Consider the following 10,674-nt stretch of genomic DNA (forward strand, 5'->3'; position numbering starts at 1 on the left):
TTTTATTTCCCAATGGATAGTATAGCTACTCTTCCCTCTCTGGGTTGATTACACTGAGAGTAAGGTTTGATTATTACCTCTTTATGCTCTCTTCCTCGCCTTCTTATAATAGTATTTGTCCCCTCTCCCTCCCATGCCCTCTTTGTGTGTAATAGAATATCCTATTTTCTTATTCACTCAAGTTTCTCTTGGTGTTCCCTGCTATTCACCCCCTCTTTCCCATCCCCCATGCCATCTTAGATTATTTAGTGTTCCACCCTCACCCTGCTAATTATTCTTCTGATTACTATAATAGTGAATAGAGTTCACTACAGAGAATTAAACATAACATTTCTCTACATAGGAATACAGATAATTAGATCTCACTGAGGCCCTTAAAAAGGCAAATTTAAAAATTATAAGTTTTCTTTCTTTCCCCTCTGTACCTTATTTACCTTTTCATGTTTCTCTCGATTTTTGTGGTTGGATATCAAACTTTCCATTTAGCCCTGGTCTTTTCTGTGCAAATACGTGGAATTCTTCAATTTTGTTTAATGCCCATACTTTCCCCTGGAAATATATAGTCAGTTTTGATGTGTAGTTGATCCGTGGTTGCAGGCCCAGCTCTCTTGCCTTTCTGAATATTGTATTCCACGCCTTGCGGTCTTTTAGCGTTGAGGCTGCCAGATCCTGTGTGATTCTGATTGGTGCTCCTTGATATTTGAATTGTCTCTTTCTGGCTTCTTGTAAGATTTTTTCTTTTGCTTGGAAACTCTTGAATTTTGCAATGATATTTCTTGGTGTTTTCCGTTCTTGATCGAATATAGTGGGTGTTCTATGGATCCTTTCAATGTCTATGTTGCCCTCTTGTAGGACTTCAGGGCAATTTTGCTGAATTATTTCTGATAGTATGGAGTCCAGGTTTCTATTAATTTCTGGTTTTTCTGGAAGACCGATTATTCTCAAATTGTCTCTTCTAGACCGGTTTTCTTGGTCTGTCACTCTCTCATTGAGATATTTCATGTTTCCTTCTATTTTTTCAGTCTTTTGGCTTTGTTTTATTTGTTCTTGTTGTCTTGAGAGATCATAAGTTTCTACTTGCTCAATTCTAGCCATTAGGGATTGATTTTCGGCTATAATCTTTCGGTTTTCGGCCATAATCTTCCGGTTTTCAGCCATAATCTTCTGGTTTTCGGCCATAATCTTCTGGTTTTCAGCCATAATCTTCTGGTATTCCTTTTCAATCTGGTCATTTCTGGAGTTCAATTTGCTAATCAGTTCATTTGGTTTCTGAGCCTCACTTTCCAGTTGCATGATTCTACCTTTTAAACAGTTATTTTCTTGCCAGATCTCTTCCATTTTCCTCAAAATCTCAGTTTTGAACTCTTCCATAGCTCGTGAGGAGTTTTCCTTATTTGAGAAGGGTCCAGATGCTTGTTTGTTCTCCTCCTCTGTTTGCTCGTTTGTCTGGATTTTCTCTGTGTAAAAGCTGTTGAGTGTTAAAGACTTCTTTTTCTTGTTGTTATTCTTTCTCTTCTGAACTTCCTGAGGCTGAGTAGCCATCATTACCCCAGCAGCTTCTCAGATTTATCCTCTCGCTCAGTGTCTGTCCGCTATCTATTGGCTCCTGAGGTCTGAGTTCTGGTTTTTTCCAAGGTCAAGCCCCCTGGTGGACCCCCTTGCTTGATCCTCTGCTGGAGGTTTCTTTACAAGTCTCAGGGCGCTGCTTCCACAGTCGTATACCCGTCCACACTGGTTCCCCACTTAGGCTTTAGTTCCTGGCTGTGTCTGCCTCCACCCACGCCTCCACAGTGCCTGCGTTCTGCTCAGATTTCGCCTGCGTTTTTTGGCTTACTGGGGTCCTAAGTCTTGCTGCTCTCAGGAACAGGCCCCGGAGCTGCCAATGACTCGATGGGTGCCCCAAACTTGCTCTATTTCTTTTTAGCTGGCTTCGGAGCTACAGGTGTTGTGTGTGGAGGGGTTGGGGGTGGGGTGGTTACTCAGCCCGCGATTTCGTGAGGGCTGTTTCACCCTTTTATAGCATGGAAATGCCTCGATTCCACGTACCTTCCATGCTGTGCCCTGTTGTGGGGGTTCCTCCGTTCGTCTGGACTTGTTTTTATGTCCCCTTGAGGAGTTTTGTGTGTTTCAGTCAGGAGAGGTTAAGAGCTGCTTCTTACTGTGCCGCCATCTTAACCCGGAACCTAGGTTACATTTTAATAATAATAATATCTCTGGTGTCCCACCATTACACTCCCCACCACAAGTAGAACTCTGAGAGCATTTAGGATGTTCTCTGGATCTGTGGACCTGCTCTTGCCATTTTTGTGCTATTTTTGGCCACTTTGCTCAGTTCTTTTGAGTAACTTTTTGAAAGGGGAAAGTTATTTTTCTGCATCTAGCTATTTTCTTTTGAGGGACTTTTCTGGGAAAGGGGACTGTCCTTTTTCCAGCAGCCTCTTCCTGGTTGCTAGTTCATACATTCCCCATGGACAAGGCTCCAGCCAGTGCCAGCCCCGCCCTCCTGACCCTTCCTGGGGTTGAAGCCATTTCTGACCTTTCCACCTGAGTGCTGATTCCCAGATCCTAGCTACTGACTCCCCATTCCCTCGGACACCTCTGCATTGCTTGTTATTTTCTCATATTATTGTTTTTTTTTGTTTTGTTTTGTTTAAATCCTTAACTTCTGTGTATTGTCTCACAGGTGGAAGATTGGTAAGGGTGGGCAATGGGGGTCAAGTGACTTGCCCAGGGTCACACAGCTGGGAAGTGTCTGAGGCCAGATTTGAACCTAGGACCTCCCATCTCTAGGCCTGACTCTCAATCCACTGAGCTACCCAGCTGCCCCTTATATTATTGTTTTTGCTGATTCTTTAAGGTTTAATTTTTTAAAGTTTATCTGTATTAAGCCAAATTGATATCTATCCTGCTATATGTCTTTCCTGAACAACATATCATTGTAAAATGACCATGAACAACTTCCATATATTTTTTAACTTTAAAAGCCTGTGAGTCCCATGTATACTGAAATTGCCATGTCTTAAGTTTTTATTCTATCTTGATAATTATATAAAACCTTGAAGAATATGGTGCCTTAAGAACTTAAATTGTAATTTTATAAGAAGTCTTAAAAATTGACTTTAGGATTTTATAGCAACTTATGAATGGATGATAGGTTTATATAAATGAATATATATGTATATATGTAATAAAATAACATTCTTTATAATACTTGTATTGTAAAGAATGTTATTTTAAAAAGGTAGAGAAAACAAGTGGAAGTTTCCTATCCAAACTTTTTATATATATTATACAGAAAGGCAAAAGAGCTGCTGTAGGCTTGATATTTTAACTTTTTATTTTAACTTACTTTCTCATCAGAAGGATCTAGAATTCCTAGTGATATTTTTATTTTATTTTATTTTTAAAATTTTTTATTTTTAGAAAAAATTTTCCATGGTTACATAATTCATGTTTTTACTTTACCCTTCACCCTCTCAAACCCCACCCCCACCACCACTGAAGCTAACTCACATTTCCACTGCTTTTAACATGTGTTGTCAGTCAAGACTTATTTACATATTGTAGATAGTTACATTGGTGTGGTCTTTTCGGGTCTACATCCCCAATCATGTCCATATCAAACCAAGAGTTCAATCAGTTGTTTTCTTCTGTGTTTCCACTCCTGTAGATCTTCCTCTGAATGTGGGTAGCATTCTTTTCCCTAAATCCCTCAGAATTGTCTTGGGTCATTGCATTGCTGCTGGTACAGACATCCACTACATTCGATTTTACCACAGTATATTAGTCTCTGTGTACAATGTTCTTCTGGCTCTGCTCCTTTCACTCTTTAACAGTTCCTAGAGGTTTTTCCAGTTCACATGGAATTCCTCCAGTTTATTATTCCTTTGAGCACAATAGTATTCCATCACCAACATATACCACAATTTGTTTAGCCATTCCCCAATTGAAGGGCATACCCTTGCTTACCAGGTTTTTGTCACCATAAAGAGCACAGCTAAAAATATTTTGGTAGAAGTCTGTTTATCTATGACCTTTTGGGGGTACAATCCCAGCAAAGGTATGGTTGGATCAAAAGGCAGGCATTCTTTTATTGCTCTTTCAGCATAGTTCCAAATTGCCATCCAGAATGGTTGAATCAGTTCACAACTCCACCAGCAGTGCATTAATACCCCAATTTTGCTACATCCCCTCCAACATTCATTACTCTCTCCTGCTATCATTTTAGCCAATCTGCTAAGTGTGGTGTGAGGTGGTGAATTTATCTTGGTGTAGGGTGTGAGAGGTTGATCTAAACCTAATCTCTTCCATATTGTTTTTGAATTTTCCCAACAGTTTTTGTCAAATAGTGGATTTTTGTCTGAAAATTTGGGCTCTTTGGGTTTATCATAGTTTGTCTTGCTGACATCACTTACCCCAAGTCTATTCCACTGATCTTCCCTTCTGTCTCTTAGCCAGTACCATATTGTTTTGATGACAGCTGCTTTATAGTATAGTTTAATATCTGATACTGTTTGGCTACCTTCCTTCACATTTTTTTCATTATTTCCCTTGATATTCTTGATCTTTTGTTCTTCCAAATGAACTTTGTTATAGTTTTATCTAATTTAGTAAAGAAGTTTTTTGGTAATTTGATAGGTATGGCACTAAATAAATAAATTAATTTGGGTAGAATGGTCATTTTTATTACGTAAACTCATCCTACCCTTGAGCAATCAATGTTTTTTCCAATTGTTTAGATCTAGTTCTAATGGTTTGGAAAGTGTTTTGTAGTTGTGGTCATATAATTCCTGTGTTTGTTTTTGTAGATAGATTCCTAAGTATTTTATATTGTCTAGGGTGATTTTAAATGGTGTTTCTCTTTCTACCTCTTGCTGCTGTGGTGTGTTGGAAATATATAGAAATACTGATGATTTATGTCCATTTATTTTGTATCCTACAACTTTGCTAATGTTGTTGATTATTTCTACTAGCTTTTAGTTAATTTTCTAGGATTTTTTAAGTAGACCATCATATCATATGCAAAGAGTGATAGCCTAGTCTCCTTCTTGCCTCTTTTAATGCCTTCAATTTTTTTCTTCTCTAATTGCTACTGCTAGTGTTTCTAGTACACTGTTAAATAATAGAGGTGATAATGGGCATCCTTGTTTCATGCCTGATCTTACTGGGAAGGCTTCTAATTTATCCCCATTACATATGATGCTTGTTGATGGTTTTAGATATATACTGTTTATTATTTTTAAGAAAGGTCCTTCTGTTCCTATATTTCTAGTGTTTTCAATAGGGAGGAATGTTGTATTTTTTCAAAGGCTTTTTGAGCATTTATTTAGATAATCATGTGATTTTGTTTGTTAGCTTGTTGAAATGGTCAATTTTGGGGGGCAGCTGGGTAGCTCAGTGGATTGAGAGCCAGGCCTAGAGACAGGAGGTCCTAGGTTCAAATTTGACCTCAGACACTTCCCAGCTGTGTGACCCTGGGCAACTCACTTGACCCCGATTGCCTACCCTTACCACTTTTCTGCCTTGGAACCAATATACAGTATTGACTCTAAGACAGAAGGTAAGGGTTTAAAAAAAAGGAAAAAAAAAGAAATGGTCAATTTTGTGGATGGTTTTCCTGATGTTGAACAATCCTTGCATTCCTGGTATAAATCCCATGTGATTACTATGGGTAATCCTCTTGATCACTTGCTGGAGTCTTTTTTTCCTAAACCCTTAACTTCTATGTATTGGCCCCTTTGTGGAAGAGTGGTGAGGATGGGCAATGGGGGTCAAGTGACTTACCCAGGATCACACAATTGAGAAGTGTCTGAGGGCAGATTTGAACCTAGGACCTCCTGTCTCTAGGCCTTACTCTCAATCCACTGAGCTACCCTGCTGCTCCCGTGGAGTCTTTTTGCTAGTACTCTATTTAAGATTTTTGCATCTATGTTCATTAGGGTGGTTTGTCTGTAGTTTTCTTCCTCTGTTTTTGATCTTCCTGGCTTTGGAATCAGTACCATACTTGTATCATAAAAGGATTTTGGTAGAACTCCTTCTTTGCTTGTTATATGAAATAATTTGTATAGTATTGGGATTAGTTGTTCTTTGAATGATTGATAGAATTCACTTGTGAATCCATCAGGCCCTGGCAATTTTTTCTTAGGGAGTTCTTGGATGGCTTGTTCAATTTCCTTTTCTGATATGGGATTATTTAGGTATTCTATTTCTTCTGCTGTTAATCTAGGCAATTTATCTTTTTTGTAAATATTCATCCATTATCACCTAGATTGCTCAATTTATTCCCATATAATTGAGCAAAATAGTTTTTAATGATTGCCTTAATTTCCTCTTCATTAGAGGTGAGGTCTCCCTTTTCATCTTTGATACTGTAAATTTGGTTTTCTTCTTTCCTTTTTTTTTATTAGATTGACTAGTACTTTGTCAATTTTTTCTGTTTTTTCAAAATACCAGCTTCTAGTCTTATTTATTATTTCAATAGTTCTTTTACTTCCGATTTTACTAAATTCTCCCCTCATTTTTAGTATATCTAATTTAGTTTTCATCTGGGGATTTTTAATTTGCTCGCTTTCAAGTTTTTTAAGTTGCATGCCCAATTCATTAATCTCTGACCTCCCTCATTTGTTAATATATGCACTCAAGGATATAAATTTCCCCCTGAGTACTGCCTTAGCTTCATTCCACAGAGTTTGGTAGTATGTCTCATCATTGTCATTCTCTTCAAAGAAATTGTTGATTGTTTCTATGATTTCTTCTTTAACTGAATGGTTTTGTAGAATCATATTATTTAATTTCCAATTAGTTTTTGATTTGTCTGTCCAGGTGCCCCTACTAATTATTATTTTATTGAATTATGAACTGAGAAGGTCACATTTATTATTTCTGCTTGTTAAGATTAAAAATGATAAAGACTGATAAGATAAGAGAAATTAATATTTTAATAGCCATGGCCTTGTTTGCAAGATATATTTATGAGCACACTAGACTATCTTTATCTTAAAATTTACCGCTGGAGCCCATCCTCTCTCCCGCATGCCAGCCAGCTCCTCTGGAAAACCAAGAGGCCTTCTCTAGCCCCTCCTCCAAATTTAAACTGCCCCATATGTGGGGACGCTTGAAGTCCCCACGCTTTGAACAGGAAACCCATTGGAATCACGGGAAATGTAGGCTCACAGTCCCCATGTGTCCATAGGAAATGTGTAACATACTTTTAAATGGCATCTCCCCATTTCCAAACATACATGCTCTTTTTTTAACCCTTAACTTCTGTGTATTGGCTTATAGGTGGAAGAGTGGTAAGGGTGGGCAATGGGGGTCAAGTGACTTGCCCAGGGCCACACAGCTGGGAAGTGTCTGAGGCCAGATTTGAACCAAGGACCTCCTGTCTCTAGGCCTAGCTCTCAATCCACTAAGCTACCCAGCTGCCCCCATACATGCTCTTTTGTATTTGTTTGCAATTTTTCTATGCCCTATTACATGGTCAATCTTTGTGAATGTACCATGTGCAGCTAAAAAGAAGGTATATTCCTTTTTGTCCCTATTTATTTTTCTCCACATATCTACTAAATCTACTTTTTCTATGACTTCATTCACCTCTCTTATCTCTTTCTTATTTATTTTTTGGTTTGATTTATCTATATCTGAAGGAGGAATATTTAGATCTCCCACTAATATGGTTTTACTATCTATTTCCTTGTTGAGATCTGCCAGTTTCTCCTTTAGGAATTTGGATGCTATGCCATTTGGTGCATACATAGTTAGCACCGTTATTTCTTCATTGCCTATACTGCATTTTATCAGGATGTAATAACCTTCCCTGTCTTTTTTAATCATATCTATTTTTACTTTGGCTTTGTCAGAAATCATAATCACCACTCTTGCCTTCTTTTTCTCATTCAAAGCCCAGAACATTTTGCTCAAGCCCTTTACCTTAAACCTGTGTATGTTCACCCGCCTAATATTTGTTTCTTGTAGGTAACATATGGTAAAATTTTGGTTTCCCACCCACTCTGATATTTGCTTCCATTTTATGGGCGAGTTCATCTCATTCATATTCAGAATTATAATTATCAGTTGTGTATTCCCCAACATTTTGGTATCCTCTCCTAGTTCTACCCCTTCTTCTTAGGGTATTTCCTTTTAAACCAGTGATTTGTTTTAAACCAGTAACCCTTGTCCCCTCCCTTGATTTACTACCCTTTTTACCCCCTCCCTTATTATTCCCCTCTTTTTATTTTTAAGGCCTAATGAATTTCTTCCCCCTTCTCCCCCTCTCCCTTTTTTGACCTCCCCACTCTGCTGTTCCCCTTGGTTTATCCCTTCTGAATTTCTCAGTAGGGTTAGATAGAGTTCTATGTTCCATTGGATATAGCTACTCTTCCCTCTCAGGTTTAATTCCACTGAGAGTAAGATTTGAATATTACCTCTTAATGCTCTCTTCCTCTCCTTCATAATATTTGAATTGTTTCTCTCTGTCTGTTAGTGGTAATTTCTCTTTGGCCTAGGAGCTCTTGAACTTGGCAATAACATTCTTGGGTGTTCTCATTTGGGTATATATTACAGTAGGTGATCTATAGATTCTTCCAATTTCTATTTAATCCTCTTGTTCAAGAATATCAGGGCAGTGGATCTGAGCCAAGATGACAGCCGAGAAAAAGCAAAAGCCAAAATTGCTCTTACTATTCTTCCAAACCTTTCTTTGGAAGGTGCTTCAAAATGACAGAAGTCAAAGCACTACAAGTAAGGAAGCTCTCCCTCTGAAAACAACTGGAAAGGCAGGCAAAGAGAATTGATTTTCTTCAAATAAGGGGAAATTGGAAGCTAAACTCCAAACAGAGGAAAATCTGGCTGATCACCCCTCCCCACATACACACCTAATATGCTAGATTCAGAATCTAGGAATTGGCTGACTTTGGAATCCTGGAAAGAATTGGAAAACAGCTTTCAGAGTTCCTAGGTGACAGCCAAACAAATAAATAAAACAAAAGAAACAAATAACAACAGAAAAGATAAACACTGGGAAGATGAATAAACAGCAAAAGAAACATTTGGCTCTTGGAAATTTTTAAGGGAAATGAATTTTTCCAGGTCAGTTGTTTTTTCAATGAGATATTTCATATTTTCTTCTATACTTTTCATTCCTTTGATTTTGTTTTATTGTTTCTTGATGTCTTGTGAAGTCACTAACTTCTATTTTCCTCAATTCTAATTTTTAAGAAATAAATTTCTCCCACGACTTTTTTTTATCATTCTTTTCCATGTGGTCCATTATGCTTTTCATGGTACTCTTTTTTTCATCAGATTTTTTTGCCACTTTTTCCAGTAGGTCAATTTTGTTTTTTTAAAAAAGTTTTTCTTCACTAGATATTGTGCTTCTTTTTCTAGTTGGCCAATTTTGCTTTTAAAGCTGTTATTTTTTTTGCATTAATTCCATTTCTTTTTTTTTTCATTTTTCTTCAAACTGTCTTAATTAATTTTTGAATTCCGTTTTTAGTTCTTCCAGTGCTTGTGACCAATTTCCATTGTTTGTTGAAATTTTGCATGTGGTTGCTTGGATTTCAGCATCCCCTGTTTATTCTGTACTTTGCTTTTCATCTTCATAGAAATTTCTGTGAGTTAGGATTTCTTTTGCTGGTCATTCATTTTCTGAATTTTTTTTTTTACCTGAGGACTGGGAATTCTGAAAGCTGCTGTTTCTGTCTCCTCTATTGATAGCTTGCAGGGCTGAGTACTATTGACTATGAGCTATTTTTCCTTGGTGCTAGGTCTTCACTGCAGCAGTGCAGAATTGAAAGGGTCAGGTCTATGAACTTACAGGCCTGACTATGGATTGGTACCATTTCCTAGGACTTTAAGGGATAGATCTGAGGTACTCTTTTGTTAGTATGTCCTGGGTCTTGGAATCCTGAAGTTGGTCTAAGCACCTGGTGCAGTGGTTGTGGGTGTGGTTGGCCAGCACTCTTCCATGTGTGGTTTTGCTTCCTGGTTCTCCCTTATCCCATGAAAATCAACTGTCTTTGCCTACATTGAAGTTGTATTCAGTGGAGAGCTCCCTCACTTGTTGACTTTCAACTCCTTTTGTGTTGGGGTGATTTTTTAATGATTTGTTTGGAAGGATTGCCAGAGTGGTTTTAGCTTTTGCTGCTACTAAGCTGCCATCTTGACTCTCCTCCCTAAGTACAAAATTCTGAAAACAAAACAAAAGTACATGCTGCCTGTATAAGGTGGTCATTATTCAATAAAACTACTTTTCCAAATTGTTATTCGGGTTGTGTATGTATTTTTGTGCTTTTCATATATGTACTCCAGATATTAGACAAAAAAGGCAGTATTGAGAAGTGGAGTAAGTACCAGCTTTTAAATGAGAAACAACTGGGTTCAAATCTCACTGTGATACATTTTGAGCATTTAGCCAAGTCATTTATCTTATTTGTATTTGCTTTTTAGTTTCTAACACAGGGACGATAATTTTGGTACTATCTACTTCATAGAACTTAGGAGGATCAAATCTGAAAATGCATATACACTCTATATATGTATCAACTACTATTGTCAAAAGATGTTTTAAAAAAGACCTTTCTGTATAATATAATATAATATAATATAATATAATATAATATAATATAATATAATATAATATAATATAATATAATATAATAAATATAATATAATATA

This window comes from Gracilinanus agilis, chromosome 1 (assembly GCF_016433145.1).
Source record: "Gracilinanus agilis isolate LMUSP501 chromosome 1, AgileGrace, whole genome shotgun sequence".
Lineage (NCBI taxonomy): Eukaryota > Metazoa > Chordata > Mammalia > Didelphimorphia > Didelphidae > Gracilinanus > Gracilinanus agilis.